The 23,872-nt window shown below is 35.0% G+C and overlaps 1 protein-coding gene across 1 annotated transcript in view; it reads right to left on the reverse strand.

Annotated features, from left to right (window-relative positions):
- Positions 1-18,887, reverse strand: part of LOC136843271 (protein abrupt-like) — a 196,769-nt gene extending 177,882 nt beyond the window's left edge. The window contains exon 1 of the mRNA XM_067111445.1: positions 18,437-18,887. The gene's annotated coding sequence lies outside the window, so the exon portion shown is untranslated. The remainder of the gene's footprint in view (positions 1-18,436) is intronic.
- Between the last annotated feature and the right edge of the window lie 4,985 nt (positions 18,888-23,872).

The raw sequence follows: 23,872 nt of genomic DNA on the forward strand, positions 1-23,872 counted from the left end.
TATACGTTAGCCTTCAGCGAAATCAATTCCGCTTACAGTTCTAGGAGCGACGAGACGATGACGCCACTCCTTTAAATACTGCTGCTATTGGTCAAACCAGTAACTGCAAAAGACGACGTCACGCCTTGGTCTATTGGTCTAATCCGGGAACTGTGAGACGATGACGTACTCCTTAGCTTATTGGTCTAATACGGGAACTGTGACGTCCCGTCCCGTTTACTGCCTGAAGAAGAACACAAGAGATACGGGAACCTCCAGTGGGGTGGACAAACTGATTACTAATCCTGGATATTGGAAAATCCTTTATTCATTTTAAATACTTAGAACCTGATTTCAAAAATAATGTCCAGAATAACGTGAATAGAGAGCAGTTGCTTTTTGAAGTGTGTGTGTGTGTGTGTGTGTATACATACATACATACATACATATATATATATATATATATATATATATATATATATATATATATATATATATATATATAATATATATATAAATTGATGCACAATAAATAAGCATATACTGTAATCCATATGAGACAGCTTTCACTGGCCCTAGTAGAGAAAGAGGTTCTTTGCACTCTACCAACGAAAGGGCGAAGTCTTGAACTTGAAAAGCCCTCTAGTATGTTCTTTAGATCTCGCATCTCGGTATTTCCGCCCTAAACGTATTCGTGTGAGATTTACGCATTGGGAGGGAGAGACGAGAGAGAGAGAGAGAGAGAGAGAGAGAGAGAGGCGGGGGGGGGGGGATGTAAGAGAGTAGGGGTGGGGGAATGGCTAGCGGTTGGTTGAGGGAGGACCAGGCATTCCGCTTCTTATGAAAGGACGACTCATCCTCGCTTTTCCTAGACGCATCGGGAGCAAGAAGTCTGCTCGTTGTCTTAAGCGATGCGTTTTCTTATCTTTTAGTAGCAAGATACGATCAAGCTTATAAAAACTGGGCTCTTTAAGTAACTGTTGAGCTTGTGATGAAAGCCAGGGCTTTGACGGATGAGAAATGTCACCCGTTGTTTGTTTGTTTTATTTTCTTTTCGTATTAAGTTTAAACGTATTATAAAAACTTACCTCTCCGTTGCTAATGGAATTTCTAATACAGTTAATAACTGCAGGGACTCATTAAGATACGATAGGGCAATTCTGAAAGGGTGAGAAAGAAAAAGCACCAACCCGAGCCCCATGAAGAGCACACAGCTCGAGGGGAGGGATTTTAGGAATGAAATAGTTATTTTCATTATAGCATTTTCTACAGACAGTTCCCGTGTTTCGTGTAAATACAAGTTGGCAATGAATAAAATAACTGGAAAATTGTGGATAAACTCTTAACCTTTCGGAAAAGCATAATTCCACGAGCAACCTCTAGAAAATATCTGATATTGTTTTGGATGTGTTTTACAGAAGTAAAATCTGCAGATAGAGGCACAATTCTAAGTAACTGCTCAGTAAGTAATACACAAAGAGTTACTAAATAGTCCTCTTGACGAAACATTTTCTTTTATGTTATGTCCTTAATATGCAGCAGTTCGGAGGGTGGCTCTGAATATATTTCTAAATACAAATTTCTTAGCTGCAACGATTAGCTGTTTTTAGGACAATATGACGTTGTGTATGAAGGCCATCAAATCAAACGGCTTCTCAGGGAAAGTGGGTCGCTGCAGGCATACAGGTGTTATATTAATGGCGCACAAACTCAGCTTGTTTTTTTATAGCAGTTATGAAACACTCAGAATTCCCGGAAATAGAATATTGCCGAAGAGCCTCCTTGGTAATACGTGAATCCTGGCGGTAACTTGGCAGCGATGGAAACATAGCAGGCAAAGCAGCTGCAAACAGGGTTGAAGGCTTTACAATTCTACATATTCGACGGCGAACACTTGAGTGTTGTTTCCATAAAGAATGACGGACACGTAACAAAGTTCACTATGCAACTGAATTTTTTATCTTTATTGTTATCTTTTTCACTATTACCAGTGTTATGTTTACCATACCTAACAATAAACTTCAGAAGAACATAATTCCCATGAGTAAAAAAAAAAAAGAAAAATCAGCAAGAACAAAATTGGAGACAAACTAAATGTGCAGATAATGTGAGAAATCGGTAAATATATACAAAAATGATTAGCAAAAATGCCACCCCACTAAAGAAAATGATATTATGGAAGTTCCCCTGTGAAATAATGCAGAAGGAAGTTGACCAAACAAGAATCTTAACTAATTAAGGATCTTTATCAGGGAAAAACCCTGAAGATCATGCAGTTTTATCGAGAAGATGCATATCAGAGATTCTTATCTTCACTGTTATTATTAATGTTATTATTGAGTGGTACCAACAATCACAAGATAGATTACTTTGAATGAGGCTGCGGGCCTGTATCCTCCGTTGCATCATCACGCACAGTGCATTGTCTGATAAATGCAAGATTTATTTGTTGCAAGACGCGCAGGCGGTCATGTCGCCAAAACGTTTCACCGCCGGGCTGTTTCCGATGTTTGTGGTCTATATGCATACTGCTGTTTGTTGCTGCTGTGTTTAGTAAATGATCATGGACCCCAAATGAAGATTCATCCTTTATTCATCAGTTGGATAGTGAATGTGACGGTGACTGGTGGTTCGTCTTTCTTAGGCCAACCCCTGGTAAGGTATCAGTCGAGAAACATGCCAAGCGCCATCCTGGGTCAAAGTACTTTTTAATTTAATTCATTATATATTAAAAACGGCACTTGGCATGTTTCTCGACTGAAAAGCTCATATATACATACATCAATATATATATATATATATATATATATATATATACACATATATATATATATATATATATACAGTATATATATATTGTTTATATGTCACACTATAGCGCGTGACAATATATTCAGCCAAGGCCGCAGGAATAATAAAAGAAAGAGTATCAAGTGCTCTCTTGTTATTTCAACACATTTTCGAGATACAATGCTAAAATCACCGACAATATCTAACGAAGTAAACATAAAAGTTGAAAAAAACACAAATACCCAGGATCTGTTTAAAACTAGTATAGCAGGTATAGAACAGCTCAACAGGTGATTAAAAAGAAACAATCTTAAAAATCTCTTTGACAACAAATGGGTCTAGTTTGTACATACCCTGGTGTACATTCAGTAAGTCACCGTGATATTTAATAAAAGCAGGTTCAATAGCATTTCTACGAGTTATATTGTTACAATATAAAACTGCTTTTGCCCCCTCCCAGTGAATCATATGATTAAAATGATTAATGTGTAAAAATAAAGCATTCGACATTTGTCCCGTTCTCACACTATATCTGTGTTGTTTAATTCTTGTCTCCAGTCCCTTCCCAGATTGTCCTATATAAAAACACTTGCAACTCATGCAGGGAACCCTGCAAATGCAGCCCTGAGAAATTCTGGAAGAATTCCTTATTAACATGTTTTTCAAGGTATACAATTTAACAACATTTTGATATAGAAATTCTTGCAAAAATTTTGAACCCTACATAGGAAATCACTGTTCAGTGATCTCCTATGTATGGTTCAAAATTTTTGCGAGGATTTTAATATTAATTAATGTTGTTTTTGAATTTTCAGATACCTTGAAAAACATTAATAAGAAATTCTTCCAGAATTTCTCAGGGTTGCATTTGCAGGGTTCCTTGCATGAATTGCAAGTGTTTTTATATAGGACAATCTGGGAAGGGACTGGAGACAAGAATTAAACAACACGGATATAGTGTGAGAACGGGACAGATGTAGAATGCTTTATTTTTTGCATTTATCATTTTAATCATATGATTCACTGGGAGGGGCAAAAGCAGTTTTATATTGTAACAATATAACTCGTAGAAATGTTATTGAACCTGCTTTGTTAAATATCACGGTGACTTACTGAATGTAAGCCGAGGGTATGTACAAACTAGACCCATTTGTTGTCAAAGAGATTTTTAAGATTGTTTCTTTAATCACCTGTTGAGCTGTTCTATACCTGCTATACTAGTTTTAAACAGATCCTGGGTATTTGTGTTTTTTCAGCTTTTATGTTTATTTCGTTAGATATTGTCGTGTTTTTAGCATTGTATCTCAAAATGTGTTGAAATAACTACAAAGCACTTGGTACTCCTTTATTTTTTTCCTGTGGCCTTGGCTGAATATATATATATATATATATATATATATATATATATATATATATATATATATATATATATATATATATATATATATATATATATATATATATATATATATTATATATATATATATATATATTATACATGCATACATATATACCCATATACATGCATATACATATATGTGTGTGTATTATATATGTGCGCGTTTGCGTTTGTTAGCGCGCTTGTATGCCGAAATTATGAATCATATTTCATTGCAAAAGGTCACCGTGAACATTCTGACACATGTTACTCTGTATTTTTGTTGGTTCGAATTTGCCAGTATCTTTGCGTTGCAGTGCAAGGAACACTTTCATTTGAGCTGGTCCAAGCGAGTGATTAAGTTAATGTTTGTATATTTGTTCGCAAGTCTTTGTAAGATACTCGTTTCGTATTAGACTGATGAAGTGTATAATCTTAGCAAAGCTAACGAGAAATATGATTATATTGCATAATATCAACTGGTAACGTGTTGAAAAATATTGCTGTTTCTGCCACCCTTACTGTTGATGAAACTGATGACTTCTGCCACTACCACCACTGCAGTATGAGCAGGGTAGTTGTTTAATATACAGTAGTTATTTATATATATATATATATATATATATATATATATATATATATATATATATATATATATATATATATATATATTCATATATGTATGCGTACATACATATATATAAATATATATATATGTGTGTGTGTGTATATATATTACAGATTAGTATAGGCTATATATATATATATATATATATATATATATATATATATATATATATATATATATATATATATATATATATATATATATATATAATAATAATAATAATAATAATAATAATAATAATATAATAATAATAATAATAATAATAATAATAATAATAATTTTTCCAATTAGGGCCTACTAGATCTGCTCTTGAAACTGAGATAGAATACAACTGCTCCACGAAAACAAATACTACACCAACATCATTGACTTTCAGTGCACAAAAATCACCATCCAAGCAGGTTTCCAGTCTGCTTCCCTTGGGCATACTATAGACCAAAAAAGAAGAAGGGGAATTATGCAAACCTATATGCTATCCAGCTGTGCTACTTCAGCTGTATATCTTAAACTACCGATGATAAACAGAGCGATTCTTGTTAATAATTGATTATCTGAGCAGAAGAAACTAATGTTTTTGAAAAAAATACCAAAAAGCTTTCTCACATATAGTTCTTGCATACTTGAAAGACTACTTTTCGCTCAGAAATCAGCTTTTTGTCTCTTCTTTTAATGGACTTCAGTCCAGCTTGATAGTTTTTTCTTCACTTGCTAATTTTTACCGAAGTTTTCCATTTTTTCATGTGAGCACTGGTTTCATTTCCTTATCGTCGAGTATTTCTGTTATCTTTTATGTTGATTTGTAAACTCAGTCGCCCCTTACGACTGCATAAACACTACTGTGTGACTACGCATGACAGGACCGCCAGATATTTGAATATCTAACAGCCCACCAAACTCAGTTTTTACCAGTTCGCCGTGATTTATATTGTGACAGCCTTCACAGCCCTCTATAACTGGTAGTGCTGGTAATTCTCTCTTTGCTATTAGCATCGTTTTTACCATTTATGGCTAGTATCATATCTATGGTTACTCCTTGCAGTGAATTGGCTATAAACACACCCTTACTATGAAAAAGTCTGTCCGTGTTGTTTTGTTGTTGTTATTATTATTATTATTATTATTATTATTATTATTATTATTATTATTATTATCCCTAAATAAAACTTGTCCGGAAACTTTTAAAAACTGTGGATAAGTTCCAGTATATGAAAGTTTCAAGCAAAATTATAATACAATTATTTCCCCTGTCAATTAGTTTCCAATCATACCACACCCTAAAGTTTTCGACAGTCTCATGTGGAAATTTGGATTTCCTCCGTTGTTAGAAAAATGGTAAATCAGGAATTGACGCTGTGCTATTCAGAGGCACAGACCTCTACACTGATCTGAAAACAATTTCAGAGATTGATCTGAATTGGTTCTTAATAAAATATGCGAGAACATGCAGCTGCATGAGTCTTAAATGACAAAGGCTGAATCTCAAAAAAATTTTCCTAGAAGATTTTCAATTGTTGATTCGTCAGAACCAATGACCTTTGAGACGACCAGAACATACTCTGTCATGGTAAATCATACTAACTGGCATGGGTAATCAATCTGCTATCCCGGTAAGATTAATCTTTGATCTCTCTACCGTTATGGAACCTTTGTTGTTGATGCCAACAAAGCATTGGATGCTTTTTGGTTTTAAAGGACTGGTAATTTCCATTTCTTTCCAGTTTGCCTAGCTCCCATAATTTTTTTGCTCTGGTTTCGAGAAGAGAACTATGGAAAAGAATTTCTTATTGTAACTGGAATTCTCTTACTCACGATATTGTTATCAATGCATAGCTGTATCAAATCAGAGGCGATTATTTTGATAAATACGTAACGTCACTGACCCTATTATCAGATTCATTGAGAATGTACTAAACTTCATCAAGCCGCCGGTGGGTATACAAGATTGCTTTCCACAATCGGTGTCTTCTGTTGGCCCTTAATCATTCCGAACTCTCAAGAGTTACCTGCTTCATTTTTTCCTCAATGCAGTTGTATGAAATACTATGGTATTCTGTTATATTATCCGGTATTTTTTGGTCCGTAGGCTACTTATCTCATACAGAAATTTCCAGATTTGATCATTTGTTTAGACCAACGACTATGCAAGTTGATCCTTTCCTGAGAGGCCATCAAGTTAAAAGCACGCAATTTCAGTCAATGTGAATCATCGTTTATATGAGTTTAGGAGAAATCCCAAGTCAGTTTTGGATGCTAAATACAAAGAAGTTTTCTAATAACTTCGGGATAGCTTTTCCAGTATCGTTATCTCCGCATATCTCATTAAAAGAGCAGATCGAGCCTCATTAACCTATGTCAGTAAATGTGCCCATATCCGTATCCTTACGACCTTTGGGAGACCCAACTTGACAGTTTTCAATCTTCATTTGATTAACGGCCTTCAGTGACTTATGACCATCTGCATCATTTTTTAGACATATGATATGAGTCTGAGTCCCAACTGATAACAGGCCTGAAGTATTCTAGTTTATTATTCTTATTTATCTGTATATTCTTATGTTGCTTTCACAGCAGTCTTTTCAAGCTGGTTGTTGAAGGATAATATTCTGCCTAGATAACTTGAGTATCTATGACATCAAGTGGGTGCTGGGACATTTCAGATGGCACAGTTTGTTGTTAGATGTCTTAGCCTCTGAACCTTGGATTCTACAGTCTGGGATTCAAGTCCAGGTGCTTCTTTAGTAAACTCTAGAACATTTCCCTTTGGTTTATAAATTACTTGATTATTTTACTTATTTACTGTGACTTTTATCTTGATTTTATAAATGGAAAAAGAAAAAAGAGACAAATTATAATTAAGCATAGAAAAGGAAACAAGCAAACATAGAAATATTACTTAGGAAACTAAGATGCTGTATGAATTTCAAATTAGAATTTCGGTCCTTTTAAGATTATGACTATCAGAATCCATAATATTGTCAGGATTACCATTCCACAATTTTACTGTAGCGTGGCAATGCGGTCGACACGTGAGAATAATGTGGATGTTGCAGCTGTAAATTCTGGGGTTCAGACGCTAATGCTAGTCATTGAAATACTTTGTTGAAAAAGAGCTTGGAAGAGGTAACACTTAGAACCACATCTGTGACAAGCTCATTCAGAATGAACACCTGGAAGCATGAACACTTTTATGAAATTTTACTGCATTTGTATACATTTTAGCACCTAACCTGTAAATAAAATGCATTAAAGGAGGATAATTTTCTGCCAATCGTTGAAGTATCTTCAGCTACATGGATGGCAATTCTTAAAAACACAAAGGGTTAAGCTTCACGGTCTCAAGTTATATTGAAACCGCTGGGGCAGATCACTGTATATCGGCATAGTATCTAGAATGGCAGAAGCACAGTCTGCTCAAAGTTCTCCATTTCGTGACCATTGACTGTCCAACTTTTCCCCAAGAATCGAAGTTCTGAGACACACTGGCTCCCGGTGAATCACAGAAATTGCACGTGGACCCGAGTATCAGGTGAAGTCGGACAATGAAGACAGAGCCGTGTTCAGAATTAAATACCTTTTCTCATAACATGCTTCTCATACAGTGTTCCTGCCCACGTGGGCTCTGTGGCTGCTCGCAATATTTGAAGTTTCTGAGCCGAAATAGGTGGTGAATGCAGTCCTGCAGGGATTGAAATATAAAAGCATACAAAATCAAAGGTGGTAGAGAGAGAGAGAGAGAGAGAGAGAGAGAGAGAGAGAGAGAGAGAGATTGACTGATTGATTACAACTTATCTGGCGTTAACTATCTGGAGAAAGAGAACGAGATCAAATTTAATGATTTCCGTAGCTTGCCTCCGTGAATGGCAGCCCTATTGGCAAGTATATTTTACAGGCTGAGAAAATAATTCTGTGTCAGTGCGTGTCTGGTAATGCAAATGTACACCCACGTACATCACATACATGTATGAACGTATTTACGTACATGCATGTATGTGATGTACGTGGGTGTACACAAGGTAAAGAGATGCACAGACATCGCTGGCACGCCACCACACGTGCATTGTGTTTGTCAGGGAAGGGGACCGCGGGGGGGCGGGGGGTGGAAAAAGTTGCTCACAGCCGTGGGATTTATATTTAAGCAACCGGAGGATTCCTACTAGCCTAGAGGGTAATCAGATGAGTTTTATGATGCTGAGTGGTAGAAGAGATGCTATAAAGACGCCAGTCGCTTCAGTTTAATCTTATGCCGTTCGAAGGCTCGCCATTTTTTTTTTTTTTAATCGCAGAAGTTCGATATCGTTGCTCGTAAAATCTGATGGATAATTTCGAGCACGCTGTTATAAAATAGGTAAGTACTGAAATATACATACGTACATACATACATATACACAGTATATATGCAGGGTGTAACACGAGTTTATGCAAATATTTTGGGAAATGAAAGAAAAAGTCATTCTGCGCAGAAAATGTTTTATAAACGTGTATTGGAAAGCTTCGTTTGTCGGTGAGGTGAATTTTTAAAATAACCGTTATCATTAAACGGGCAAATAAGCTGGCGCGTACGGTACGCGTTGCCGGAGTGGGTAGTCAGGGATATAGGGGGAGGGTTGATAACGCTCGTTAGGCAACTCAATTGCTAGCCTTTTAATTATGATTTTCTCTAGCAGGTAATTGAAAAATGTAACATTACAATCCCTTCAACTAGTAAATCACCTGTGAACAGACTTCATGTATTTAATTTTAATGATTAGCTTTGTGTATCAAAAAAGTAGTGTAAATGTTGCTTGGCAACATTTATTTGCGATCGTTGAATTCTAGAGCAAACTGTCCTGCCGCCTCGTCACGGAATTGTTGAATCAGGAGTCAGGACTAGGCCTATGCTGAATGAGTGATAATGATAATAATCATGATGACAAGGGAATGCAGACAGGGAGGATACTGCACTTTGAGCAATGTCAGCTTTTTTACCTCTTTCGATTACTGTATGAACAGGTTACCTTTGACAGGAAAGAATGAAGAAAGTGAATTGTCCATAATGTTCCCATTCTTTTTAATTTGACAGAGACGAAAACATTTTCATGTGTGCATTTTTTTCCTTTGGCTGGTGTCTGATGAATACTTTTGATGGAGAAGGACAGATTTTTTATAATACATTTTAAATCTTTGATCGGTGTTTAATGAATAGGCCTATCTTTGATGGAGGGGAGATTCAATTCGGCTTGCTTTTCTTTTCTTTATCGGAGTCCAGTGAACACCATTGATGGAGAGGGAGCTTTCAATGATGCATGCATTTTTTTCCCTTTCTTCAGTATGTAAAGAATGCATTTGATTTGGAGGTATTTTATTCATATCGGCCAATTTCCTTTTTTGTATAACAGTGGATTTCACAACCGTGTAATCTGGAAATGGAACTGTTGCAAAACCCATAAATAAACATATCTACACATTACTGGAACGGTAAGGCATCATCTCCAATATCTTGCTCTCAAAATCAATCTGGAATTTGACGCTTGTAACCCGGACGCATATTCCCCAACTGTATTATGGTTCGGGACCTTCCTTGAAAAAAGCGGGATGACACGTCTTAAAAACCGAGGTGCCCACTCGTCTGGCCTAACCATAATACAGTTGGAGAATATGCAACCCGGACACGCTCATTTATCTCTGTGGAAAAGCAAGTTATTTTAAAAATTCACCTCACTGACAAACGAAGCCTTAAAATGCCTGTTTATAGAACATTTTCTTCTTAGAATGACTTTTTCTTTCATTTCCCAAAATATTTGCATAAACTCGTGTTACACCCTGTACAGGGAAATAGAAAAAGTTTTTATGTGATAATTGTATTATGTGTATCTTTTAGGGATCATGAAATTTACACATTCTAATGGGAATATATATATATATATATATATATATATATATATATATATATATATATATATATATATATTATACATACACATATATATATATACATATATATATAACATATATATATATATATATATATATATATATATATACACACATATATTTTCATGATGTTGCCTTTTAATATGTATATCATTCCATGATTTTGATATGTTTATTATTCTAGTTATAATGTGTTCTGTGTAATAATAATAATTGTTGAAATATCGTATGTTGTGTAATGTCAGATCTCAAAAGAGTTAGTGATTTGGATAACTTAACAGCATAATTTAGAATTAGTGATACATTTTAATAATAACGTAATATGTGGTCATGCATTTTTTCCCCCAGCAACAAGTGTTCTGTGCTCATGATTTCGTATGTTGTGTTTTAGTTCAGTTGTCATAGCGAAAGATAACACGTTAACAAGCGAGGAAATGGAAATCGAGTCTTGTAAGGTTTTGTCTCATACGAGAAAAAGACGAATGGTTTCGCAATGTTTCATGTACTGTTCTGAAAACCAACCTTGGTTCTTTGTCTTGTTTTGAAAGCGTGCCATTTTGTGACTGGCTGGCTGCCGTCTGTTTTGATCTTGTTGAGATTTCATTAAGAGCTTCGTCCCATACAATTTTCTGGTAAAGACGTGTACTTTTGAGAAATGCCAACAAGTGTTGCACTGAAGCACATGGCAACTGAGTCATGTTTAAGAGTACATTGCTCTGATCATGTATTGTTCTAACACGTTAGTTGGCCCCAAAAACGTTTTGCTCAGGAATAATGACATGATCTGATTACTTGATTCCTTGTTAGAATCCAAAAGTTTGTTCATTGTGATTTTAGAGACCGTTCATGTGGTTCCATCTCTCTCTCTCTCTCTTCAAAAGAGAGAATTATTAATACAAAGTGTTAGTGTGGTCACTGGTATTAATTTTAGCTTTTAAGATCTGAATGTAGGAAAAGTGTGTAATGGCGCCTATCAGAAGTGTGTTTTGTGAACCTCGAGCAGCTGCATTTCGAGTAGATTTTGCAAAAGTTTTTCACAAGCTTGTGTAAGGTAAAGTGAGTTTTACTTATTATTACCAGGGTATAATAAGGTATATTAAGAAATTTTGCCTTAGTGAAAATATTATTGGAAAATGTTTTGTGTATTTTTGTGTGTTATTGTGTTTGCAATCTCTTGATTTTTCACATTTTATATACTGGTGATTTAACCTTTATTTACATGGCATTTTAAATATTTCTTGATAATTTAACATTTCATACTTGATTTAATTTTCATTTACTAAGATTTTCCTTTTAAATCTTGAGTAATTCTTGATAGTTTAAATTTTGCTTGATTAATTTAATTTCTTGATAAATTAAAGTTTCATGATTTAGTTTTGCTTAATAATTTAATTCAAGAATTAATTAAATTTTGTATTGATTTCAAGTAATAGTAAATTTTTCAGAGTGTGAATTCTAATTATAAATTTTGAATTTAAATATAAAATTTTTTATTTAAAATGTTTAAAAACAGTGTTTCATTTATTGACCACCAGTGAATAGGATTAATTGTGTGCATAAGGCAAAGTGATAAACATGTTTTGCTCCTTTAGTTTTGCTGAAGTGAATTACGACCAGGAAAACAGTTAAGGTTGTTTGATGGAGTGATGCCCTTTTGCTCTAGTGTATTTCTTGTTTAACTGTTGATACCTCACACTTGTTTTGATAAACTTAGTTTGATTTTTCACGTGATTAATAAGTTTTTAAGGGATCACTGTTACCTTTAGAGTACTCAGCTGTAATTATTATTGTTATGATAGTTCGGGTATCTGGCTGAAGTGAGGTAAATTTTCCAATTCTGTGATTAGTTGTGTAATAACCAGGTAATTGGAACACATTGTGGCAATATAGAATTTGGTGCCCAGATCCGAGAACAAAAACAAAATATCAATCTGGTTTATGGTTTATACTGGTGGTGTTAGGGATTTTTTGATAGGAGAGTGACCACATAGTTATTTTTGCACTGTACCGTGAATTATTTATAGTAGTTGAGTAACTTAGAGAAAATGGGTCTGTTCAATTTGCAGAAGTTTTTAGCAGCTCCTTCCACCCAAGAGTTATCTGAATCCAACCTGACTAAGGCACAGTGGACTGCTTTAGCAGTGGTAAGTGGGGGCAATGTGTCCAGGGGTATGATAAAGGCACAAATCAGATGTATTTCAAAGCAAGCATTGGTGGACTATGGTAAAATACATGAAGAGTTAGGAGAGGCACAAGAATTGTTGAATGCAGCTGAGGCAAGAGCAAAAGAAAGAGAAAAGTGATGCAGAGGTAGAGCTTAGATGCATAGTTGCAGAAGAAAGCTTGATTAAGATGAAAATGCAAGCAGAGAAAGAAGGAGAGGAAAGAGAAGAAAGTTTGATTAAGCTGAGAATGGTGGCAGAAAGAGAGAAAATGCAGGCAGAAAGAGAAAGAGAAGACAGAGAGAAAATAGAAAGAAAAGAAAGAGAAGAAGAAAGAGCTGCAGATGAAGAAAGAGAAAGAGCAAAAGAAGCAAGAGACAAAAGAGAAAGAGCGAGGAAGCAAGAAGATTATGAAAGAGAGATGAAACTTAGTTTGATTTTTCATGTGATTATTAAGTTTTTAAGGGATCACTGTTACCTTTAGAGTACTCAGTCGTAATTGTTATTGTTATGAGAGTTCAGGTATCTGGCTGAAGTGAGGCAAATTCTTGAATTCTGTGATTAGTTGTGTAATAACCAGGTACTTGGAACACATTGTGATAATATATATATATATATATATATATATATATATATATATATATATATATATATATATATATATATATATATATATATAGAAACAATGGAGGGCTGCCTGCAAGTCCTTTCGACTTGTTGTCCTTTACTTAGCAGACTAAAGAAATATAAAAATAAGTTTACAAAGAAACCTCATATAAATTTTATAGATAGATGAGGATTACGAAGGAAAAAAAATGTACCTGGAATCCAACATAATTGAAGAATTAGTAGAACTGCCAAAACTGGGTTAAATATTTAAGAGGTTTTACAAAGGATTAGGATCAACCATTCAGAAGCAGGGTAAGGACAATTAAAAGATTATACAAGGAGGTGACTGACCACTAAAAAAACGTTATAAAAGTACAACGAATTTTTTTTTTTAAACAATAACAATTTTTGCAAGATGAACATTTTTACAAAGAAAAAAATCATATTAAACATACGAATACATAGAAAATATGGAATTTGACACTTGTAACCCGGAAACACTCACTTATCTCGGCAGAAAAGCAAGACTATTTTCTATTTATTCGTATGTTTAATATAATTTTTTATTTATAAATATTTAACCCTGTTTTGGCAGTTCTACTAAATCTTCAATTGTGTTGGATTCCAGGTACATATTTTTTCCTTTGTAATCCCCATCTGTCATTTATATCAGCTTTCTTTGTAAATTTATTTTTATATTTCTTCAGTCTGCTAAGTAAAGGACGACAAGTCGAAAGGCCTCGCAGCACTCCATTGTTTCTCTTTCCTTTGTGGATTTTGTCTTTATTTATATATTCATTACGTTCCATATTTTCGTGATTCAGTTATACATATATATACCGTATATATATATATATATATATATGTGTGTGTGTGTGTGTGTGTGTGTGTATACATATATTAATACAGTATATAATAACACATACACACATACAAATACATACATATATATATATGTGTATGTGTGTGCGTGTGTGTGTTGCGTGTGGGTGTGTATTTGTAGGCTACACACGAATTATTTTTTTCAAAGCATTCAGGCTTATCAAGTCCACTGATCCGAAAATTTGTTTATCTTTTAAAAATCATCATGCTGAAACGGAGGGGAATTATTCCGTTTTAGCTACCTACTCAATGATACGATATCGTTGAAGGTTATGAGACTTTCCCTTTACTTCAAAACAATAGCAGGTGCATGGCTGTGGTGTTAGTCAGCAGCTTCCTGTATAATTACACCTGCGCGGAGTGAGAAACAGATGTGTCGATTCTGAAAGGGATTACTTCTCTGTGTGGCAACTAATTTTCACCGCTCTGACCTTTCATCTATGTTAGGGGCGGTTCCTCACCAGTTTGTTGTGTAACGAAAGATGGCAACAGTAACGTAATTTTTTGTTAAAATGAACGCAACCTGAATTAAGAATAGAAAAACAAGCAGGAAGTTTAAAAAATGCAAACTGACCTCATTTTCTTTTAGCAATCTTAAATGAAATTACTAAACGCCTGGCCATTGAGACTAAAAAACATTGTCATGGATCACAAGACGCCCACAAACATAAGCCCGAGCTGTCCATCGCTCCAGGAATCTCTTCCTTCTATTTCCAGTCTTCTTTTCTTAATCTTCCTTACTTCAGACATCCATTCTTCATTCCTTGCTCCCATTTCTTTCTGAAACTTCTATTCCCATTTTCCATCAAAAGCATTATTCCGTTCGCACTTTGCGTTGCCTTTCAAAATTCCTCATCTTTCTTTCTTTATCTGTCTCTACATTCTTAAGCCAATTCGTAATTACCCTCACTTCCGATCCCCCTTTACCTATCTTGTCTTTCCATCTAACCAACCTGATTTCTCCAATCTCCCTTTCTTATTTCCACTTCTTCAAGCAATTAAATTTCTCTTTCTGTGTTTATCTGTCTCTAAAATTTGAGGTCAAAACATAATTCTCCACACTTCTAGTCTCCCTTTCCTACTTTTCATTTCCGTCTAACCCTCTTACTTTCCTTAATCTCCCTTTTCTTATTTCCCCTTCCTCAGTCTTTGGACCCTGACTTCCCCCTGACCAATCCTTCCTCCGTAAAGCAACGGCGAGGACAATTAGCTCTTGAAATAAGAGACGCGATGCACAGCTAAATTATCCCACTTCTTGCCTTCACGCGATACGGAAGCACAAACACCACAGACAGACACCACAAACAGACACCGTTGCACGGACACGATTCTGCAAGGAGACTCCGTAAGGACTAGGCGTATCCAAAGTCTCTCATTGTGACAATTAACAGAAGACGAGTGATGCGCGTGCATTGTGCGTAAAATTTACACACCAGCGTAAGAGGTAAATATTGTAAAAAAAAAAAAAAAAAAGACGCCCTGACGTACAGCTTAATTTAAAGAGATAAACTTCCATACATTACAATAATTTTTGGAACTGGAACATAGAATTTAGTCCAAATGCCAAATACTGGGACCTATGAGGTCATTCAGCGCTGAAAATAATGTTAAAACAATTGTTAGGAGAGGGTTAAGGAAAGTAAGATGAAAGAGAGGGAATATGAACCGAGGTACAGTAAAAGGAATGAAAGGGGTTGCAGCTAAGAGCCGAAGGGACGCCTACAAAGTACATCTAAGTAATGCCTACAGTGCACCACGTGTGGTATGCTGACGGCACCAAGATGTAAAAGATAAGGTGCGTTACTGCGCAGGCTGCCAGGAGGATGACTACACTCAGTGACGTCACTTATGTGATATGAATCCTCCCACATAATTTCAAGACTCATTTTCTATCACACATTCTGGTTCTCCCTCCATTAAATTTCCTACATCTTCCTCATTCTCAGTCTCATCGGTTACAGGTAGACGTTTCATGAAATATGCGGAAAGAATATATAGAATATATATACCGTATATATATATATATATATATATATATATATATATATATATATATATATATATATATATATATATATATATGTATGTGTGTATATTTTATATTTATTGACATTTTATTACAATAAATTTTATTTTTGACATTCCTCTACAATAAAATTGCAAAAGGCCTATTCATATGAATGATGACAATTGGAGTAAATTTCCTCTCTGTCTCTCTCTCTCTGTAATATATATATATATATATATATATATATATATATATATATATATATATATATATATATATATATATATAGAGAGAGAGAGAGAGAGAGAGAGAGAGAGAGAGAGAGAGAGAGAGGAAATTTGCTCCAATTTTATCATTCATATGAATAGGCCTTTTGCAATTTTTATTGTAAGGAATGTCCAAGTGATAAAATAAACATACTCACACACACACACACACACACACACACACACACATATATATATATATATCATATATGTATATTATATATATATGTATATATATACATATATGTATATATACATATATATAATATACATATATGATATATATATATATATATATATATATATATATATATATATATATATATATATATATATATATATATATATATATATATATATATAACATTTCTGCATATTTCATGAAGAGTCTACCTGCAACCGATGAGACTGAGAATGAGGAAGATGTCATAGGAAACTTAATGGAGGGAGACTCAGAATCTGTGATGGAAAATGAGTCGAAGTTATTTGGGAGGATTCATAGCACATAAGTGACGTCACTGAGCACAGCCATCCTCCCGGCAGCAGGCGCGGTAACTCACCTTATCTGCAAGGAGAGCGTTTTGCATAACTGAATGAACCATAGGTTTATAAGGATAATTATAACAATTAAAGAGCATATACAACATGTAATATCTTCAATTCGATTCCTGATGCAAATAAATCATGTTCACTGGTTAAGATAGACAAAACTGGAATTAGGCCTAGACCTATGTTTGTTGAGAATAACTGCAGAGAAAATGCTAGTCAACACGAAAGCGGGAGAGAGAGGGCAAAATTTTATTATACTTGTTTTCGTGTGTATGAAATAGCCAGTTATTTGTTTGGTAAAGGAAGGGAAGATTATGAGAGAGAGAGAGAGAGAGAGAGAGAGAGAGAGAGAGAGAGAGAGAGAGAGAGAGAGATTACACGAAATTTTCTTGCATATGAATAAGCCTACTTTTATCAGGGGTTAGGAAGATGCAAATTATATATATATATATATATATATATATATATATATATATATATATATATATATATATAAAATAAAATAATAATAATAATAATAATAATAATATAATATAATATAATATAATAATAATAATAAAAATTTTCATCTTCCTAACCTCGATAAAAGTAGGCTTATTCATATGCAAGAAAATTTCTGGTAATCTCTCTCTCTCTTAATCTTCCCCTTCCTTTACAAAACAAATGACTTGCTATTTCATACACATGAAACAATTATAATAAATTTTGCCCTTTCTCCCTCGTTTTCGTGTTTACTAGCATTTTCTTATTCCAGTTATTCTTAACAAGTATAGGTCTAGTCCTAATTCCAATTTTGTCTATCTTAACCAGTGAACATGGTTTATTTGCATCAGGAATCGAATGGAAGATATTACATATTGTATATGCTCTTTAATTGTTAGAATTATCCAGTTATGCAAAACGCTCTCCTTGCACTCTCTCTCTCTCTCTCTCCGTGTCTCTCGAAATAACTGTCCCCTTCCTTTGCCCGACAAATAAAAGGCCCATTTCATGCACAAGAAAACAATTTCAATAAAATGTTCGTGTGTCTCTCGCGTTGACTTGCATATCCCCTTTGCAGGTATTCTTTACCACACATAGGTCTAGGCCTAATTTCAATCTTATCACTCTTAACCGGTCAAATATGGTTTACTTGCATTAGGAACCGAAAAGAAGATTATATTTATTCACTGTAACTGATAGAATTATTCATTTATGCCTATAGTTAATATTGTTATTCATAATTTTAAATGTAACAGGTTGACTAAACCAAACTAGAGTCTAGATGTTAAATACCTGAATCAACAGTGACACTATTATGCAGAGGTATGGCATCATCCTTCACTTTTCTTGCATTTGCAGGGCAGTAGTTAAGCAATTCAGGCCTGAGGTTTCTTGCATACTTGCTCTGATGAAAATGAACCGGGCACACTCTTGCGTTTTTGGTGTTTTAAGGTTGTTCTGCGGATGTTCACTCACTTCCTACACATTTCGGGATCATTGGAGAACGGTTAAAGCTAACCTTTTCACTTCCAACATTTTCCCTTCCTGTGTTACAGCATCCATAAATAGCACATTTCACCATGGTATTACGCACTAAATTCCAAAAACCTCAAGAATTGTCACGAATTCGTGAAAACTCCAGCTTGCCCATCGGCTACCGATGAGGACACCAATGACGTCATGCGCGGGAGAGTTGGAAAATCGACCTCTGCGTAACTCACCCTATCTTCTTACATCTTGGACGACACTGCCTCCCTACGGGGACAACAAGTCTAAGTCTAGGGAATGTTCTGTTTTGCCGTGTGAAATTAACTTAAGCAAATAATGATGGTGCCTTTCATAAGTGTCTACATGCCAGCATCAACAATTTCGGAAACGGAAGCTGTAAGCTATACATTGATTACTTATCCTCAATTAAATGAAGTTTATTGTTACCATGATTGTTAAAATCCCCCACAGTGAAGTTTCTTGTGCTGTTGTTTCTCAAATTAAGCCGTTTCCTTTAAAAGACAACCTCTTCAAAGCCAAAGCAAGACAATGGTCAATGGCATAGACAACCTTTACTTACTGTACCGTGGATGAATTAAGAATCTATAGGTATGGATATGGCAGTGACCATTGTCTTGGTCACCTAGAACCACCCCTGGTAAAGAAGCGGTTTGATGTTAAAAAAAAAAAAAAAAAAAAATATATATAAATATATATATATATATATATATATATATATATATATATATATATATATATATATATATATATATATATATATATATATATATATAGCCTTACTGGGTAGGTATGGGAAATGAACGTTACATTTTCAAGATTAGAGAGAGAGAGAGAGAGAGAGAGAGAGAGAGAGAGAGAGAGAGAGAGAGAGAGAGAGAGATGTCATCAGAATAATTAGCTCTGGTCCTCTGCATATATAATAAACAGTATCCAACAATTGTTTCCCGTTTCCATTGTTATGATCCTTCAAATGTTGTCGTCGTTTATTCCAGTAATAATATTCTAAAAGAGAATGAATGAAGAAATTTATGTGACACGAAACCATAATTATTTATGGTAAATATAATTTGATAAGTAAAAAAGTATGCATCAGGAGATAAAGACAAAAATCAAGACTAATATGAATGGCATTGATGAGACTTGGATTTGAGTCTGAACTTTTAGTAGATTCTCCATGAATTTCAACAGAAAACGACCGTCTCTTATTTGTTCAATGTCCGTGGACGCAGTTGTTTTAATTTATGCAATATTTACCAAGAAACCTCGGGAGCAAATATGCATATTTCTTTTGCAAAAGGCACTTTTTATGATATGCAGGTGTGTTCAACCACCACCGACGCCACCATACATCCCCCGGTGTAGGCTGTCATAATGTTTTTTTGCTTTTCGTTCCATTTTCTTCCCTCTTCAGTCATTCATTTAGTGATCAGTTATGATTTCATATTGGATCTACCCATAGAGGGTAAATAATATCTAGAGGTGTTAATATCTGTATAATAGTATTACGTAGTTCGGTGGTCTTCCACCACGGAGGCGCTGCAGAGCCTTGCGGCCATCTTTAAAAGTCCGGTAACCGCGCAAAGTGAACAGGTGCTTAGTGCGATTGTGATTTTTTTTTTTTTATCCTGATCGCAATAATGATACGATGCGTGGCTTATAACTGCCAAAACGGGTACAGGAATTCTTCAAGAGGAAATGAGATAACATTTCACAGGTAAAAACAAAAGATAATGAAATTTATTTATCCTTAATTTTGTGATACATGTCTTAGCAGTAGATCCGCTTTCTGACTTTAACATTTCTCATATATTCAGTATATTATCTTGGCACATAAATGTAGTGGTAATTTAATTTTGATATCAGGACATCATTAATATTGTATATGCCACATGATATACGGTAAGAAAGATCTTGATCGTTATTAAAAATGCTTAGTAGTACGTAGGTCTAGGCTTATTGGTATTAGAATAGAAGTGTCACCCAGTTTCGTCTTATAAGTCATGCATAAGGACACCTGCTGTACTTTGTCAGTCATTAAGAATGATCTGCAGTATGTAGGCTTGTAGGATACTGTTTATGCCATTTTTTTTATTTTTAGACATCAAAGGCAGTGTTAAGAGTTGTTTAACAAAATGCATGTCACCATACATGGTTTCCCTAAGAAATTTCGTAACGTCCCACTTGGAGAAAGTGTTTCGGGACGACTTAAACAAAACGTAGAAAGCAATTCCCGTTATTCGATTCCGAGTAATAATAGCTATGTTTTTATTTATTTGTAGCAAATCCTTTCTGTGTCAATATGTCATACTTTTAGCATGTTATTGTGGCACATAAGTGCAATGGCGACTTCACTTTTGAATTCGCAGCATCATTCATCGGAGCGCCTGCAGTTTACGTTGACGCGGGGTGTCGTCTGCCAGTTTTCTAGTCGCGGAGGAATACCAGCATACGAAATCGGTACTAAAATGACGAAACCATAACTAACCAACCTAACCTAACCTAGTGCGGCGTGCCCTTACCTGGCCGGGGGCTTTGCCCCCCTGGACCCCCCAGAAAGATAGAGAACATGGCGTTTTGTGTGGAACTACTTACCTTGGCGTACGGGACAAACGGCGTTACGTGGCGTCAACGTAAACTGCCACATTATTTTATATAAATTAAAAACGAGCTTGTCCGGTATTGAAAAGGCTTAGTAGTCAGCAGGTGTATGGGTTACTTACTGGTTGTGTCAACAAGACTGCAAGTCTCGTCTTTTGAATATGTTGCTATGAAAGTATGGTAGGACGACTTACCCAAATTCTAGCAAAGAACTTCTATTACTCTGTGTAAGAATTCTTGGCTTAATGCATGTTTTCATCGAACCGTATGTCTCATAGATTGGTAATAGCAAGGAAATGAAATTTGGTAGCCTAGGCTAGACCTACGAGTATGCCCTTAAATTGTTCATTTGGTAAAGTGCTATATAATTTAAACCTTTCTCTAAATACAACTTGTTTTCGAATATATAAAGTAATTTCGCTATGGTAAAAGTTATCGAACTATCACGGCAAGGAAAAAGTATCCTTTAAGAACGGTAACAGCAAGGAAAAGAATCTTAACCTAGTAAGTGCTGGGCCTTTGCTTCTGGATTCGGCATGTATTTTTATTGTTCATTGAAAATACATGCAGAATCCTTAGGCTTAGGCCTAGCACTTGTTAGGTTAAGATACTTTTCCTTGCTGTTACCATCCTTAAAGGCTACTTTTTCCTTGCCGTGATGGTTCGATAACTTTTTAGCATAGAGAAATTATTTTTATATATTCGAAAACAGCTGTACTTAGAGAAAGGTTTAAATGATATAGCACCTTACCAAATGAATAATTTGAGGGCATACTCTTTAGTCTAGCCGAGGCTACCAAACCTCATTTTCTTGCTATTACCAGTCTATGAGACATATTGTTCGATGAAAACGTACGTTAAGCCAAGATTCCTTACACATAAAAATTACAAATATTTTTCGCTTCGATTAGAGCAATGGTTCTTTTCCATAATTTGGAAAAGTCGTCCTAAAATACTTTCATAGTGACATGTTTAAAAGACGAAACTTGTTGACAGCCAGTAACCTACACACCTACTCACTACCAAGCCTGTTCAATAACGGACAAGCTCTGTTATACTTTATATGATGTGGCATATATAAGATGAATGATGTGTGGTTTCAAAACTGAAGTCCCCATTGCACTTATGTGCCACAATAACTTGATAAAAGTATGGGTAGAACTAAGCATTTCTTTTAAAACTTACTCTTCTTATTGTATTTTGGTTGCTTATCAAGAATTTACCGTTATTTTTTGTCGATCGACTGTAATTAACCCCAGATCTGATTATGTTTTTGTATACTGGCCAGCCTGGAATGCTATCGCGCATGCGCAGTGTTATAGGTGAACTTCTGGTAAAAAGTGGTTTCCTTTACCGGGGGTGGGGTGCGGCCCCCCGGTTAAGTAACACGGCCTACTAGGTTAGGTTAGGGTACGTTAGGTTAGTATGGGTCCTTTTATAATCTACAATAGATTCCCTTAACCAATCCCTTCTTGAACGTATGGCTCCCTAATGACTTTCCTATTCGCGGAACCGTTTCATACAGTCCATGCGGAACTATTACTTAGAAATACCAAAGTATGGCATTTTTTTTAAAGTGTTCATTATTCCAAATGAAGTCAAAATTAAAACAGACATAAAATCATTTATTTGTTTGTACTGATACAACAAATTGTTCAACATAAATCAGCATTTTAATTTTGTTTTTGTTGTTGTAAGGAATACCTAGAATGTTTTATTTTAAGGTATATAGATTATTACTTAATATTTGACATAATTCTGCATCTCGTTTTTCGTTAAAGATTAATAGATATGTATACTAATTTATGTGCACAAAGTTTACGATTCTTTTTCACGATATTGTTCGAGTGATGTTGTATCTGACTTTCCTTTCTTTTAGATTTATACAGATTAAAGTACATGATTCTTTTATGCAAAATTCTGTACCTAATATAAGTCAACATGTTTTTGTTTTTGTTATAAGAGAATGTATAGTTATTTTATGTACAAAGAATACTGACTGCTTAATAAGGAAGTAAGTTTTTCTAATCAAATTACAGTTTGCTTTCAAATATTTGAGATTATACAGATTACATTGCAAAATTCTGTAACTACAATAAACCTCAGAATAGGAATGTTTCGAAATTATTTTACAGTGCTGGTTAAATTACCCATAAAAAACATTTTTTTAATAATTAAACAAGAGAGAGAGAGAAAACGAAGTTGCCTTGGTGCTTCGTCTCTACAGTTTAGTACTATGTGCTGGACCAGGACTTTTAATATGGCCGCCCGAGGTCACAACCCCGGCAGGGAGATCGCCACTCTGTGTTATTGACGTTCTATGGATCTATCTGATATTTTTTTAATTCATGTATTTTCCCTTAACGACTCGCGTTTTTGTGGAGATCTTAGATCAACCTCCCCCCTCTTAATCCCTACCACTATCCAGCTGTTCCTATCGAAAGCATCACCCTTTTCTAAACCCTTGTTTTCCCTTCTTGGTGGAGATCCAGACGCACCAGTCGATATCTCCACTGAGACCACACGATGGAGCTGAACTGCTTATAGTCGTATGGCCTCTGGAGGTGGTGAAAGTCTGTGCAAGGTCCTTCAGATATACTTAGAGTATATCTGAAGGACCTT

This window comes from Macrobrachium rosenbergii, chromosome 11 (genome assembly GCF_040412425.1).
Source record: "Macrobrachium rosenbergii isolate ZJJX-2024 chromosome 11, ASM4041242v1, whole genome shotgun sequence".
NCBI lineage: Eukaryota > Metazoa > Arthropoda > Malacostraca > Decapoda > Palaemonidae > Macrobrachium > Macrobrachium rosenbergii.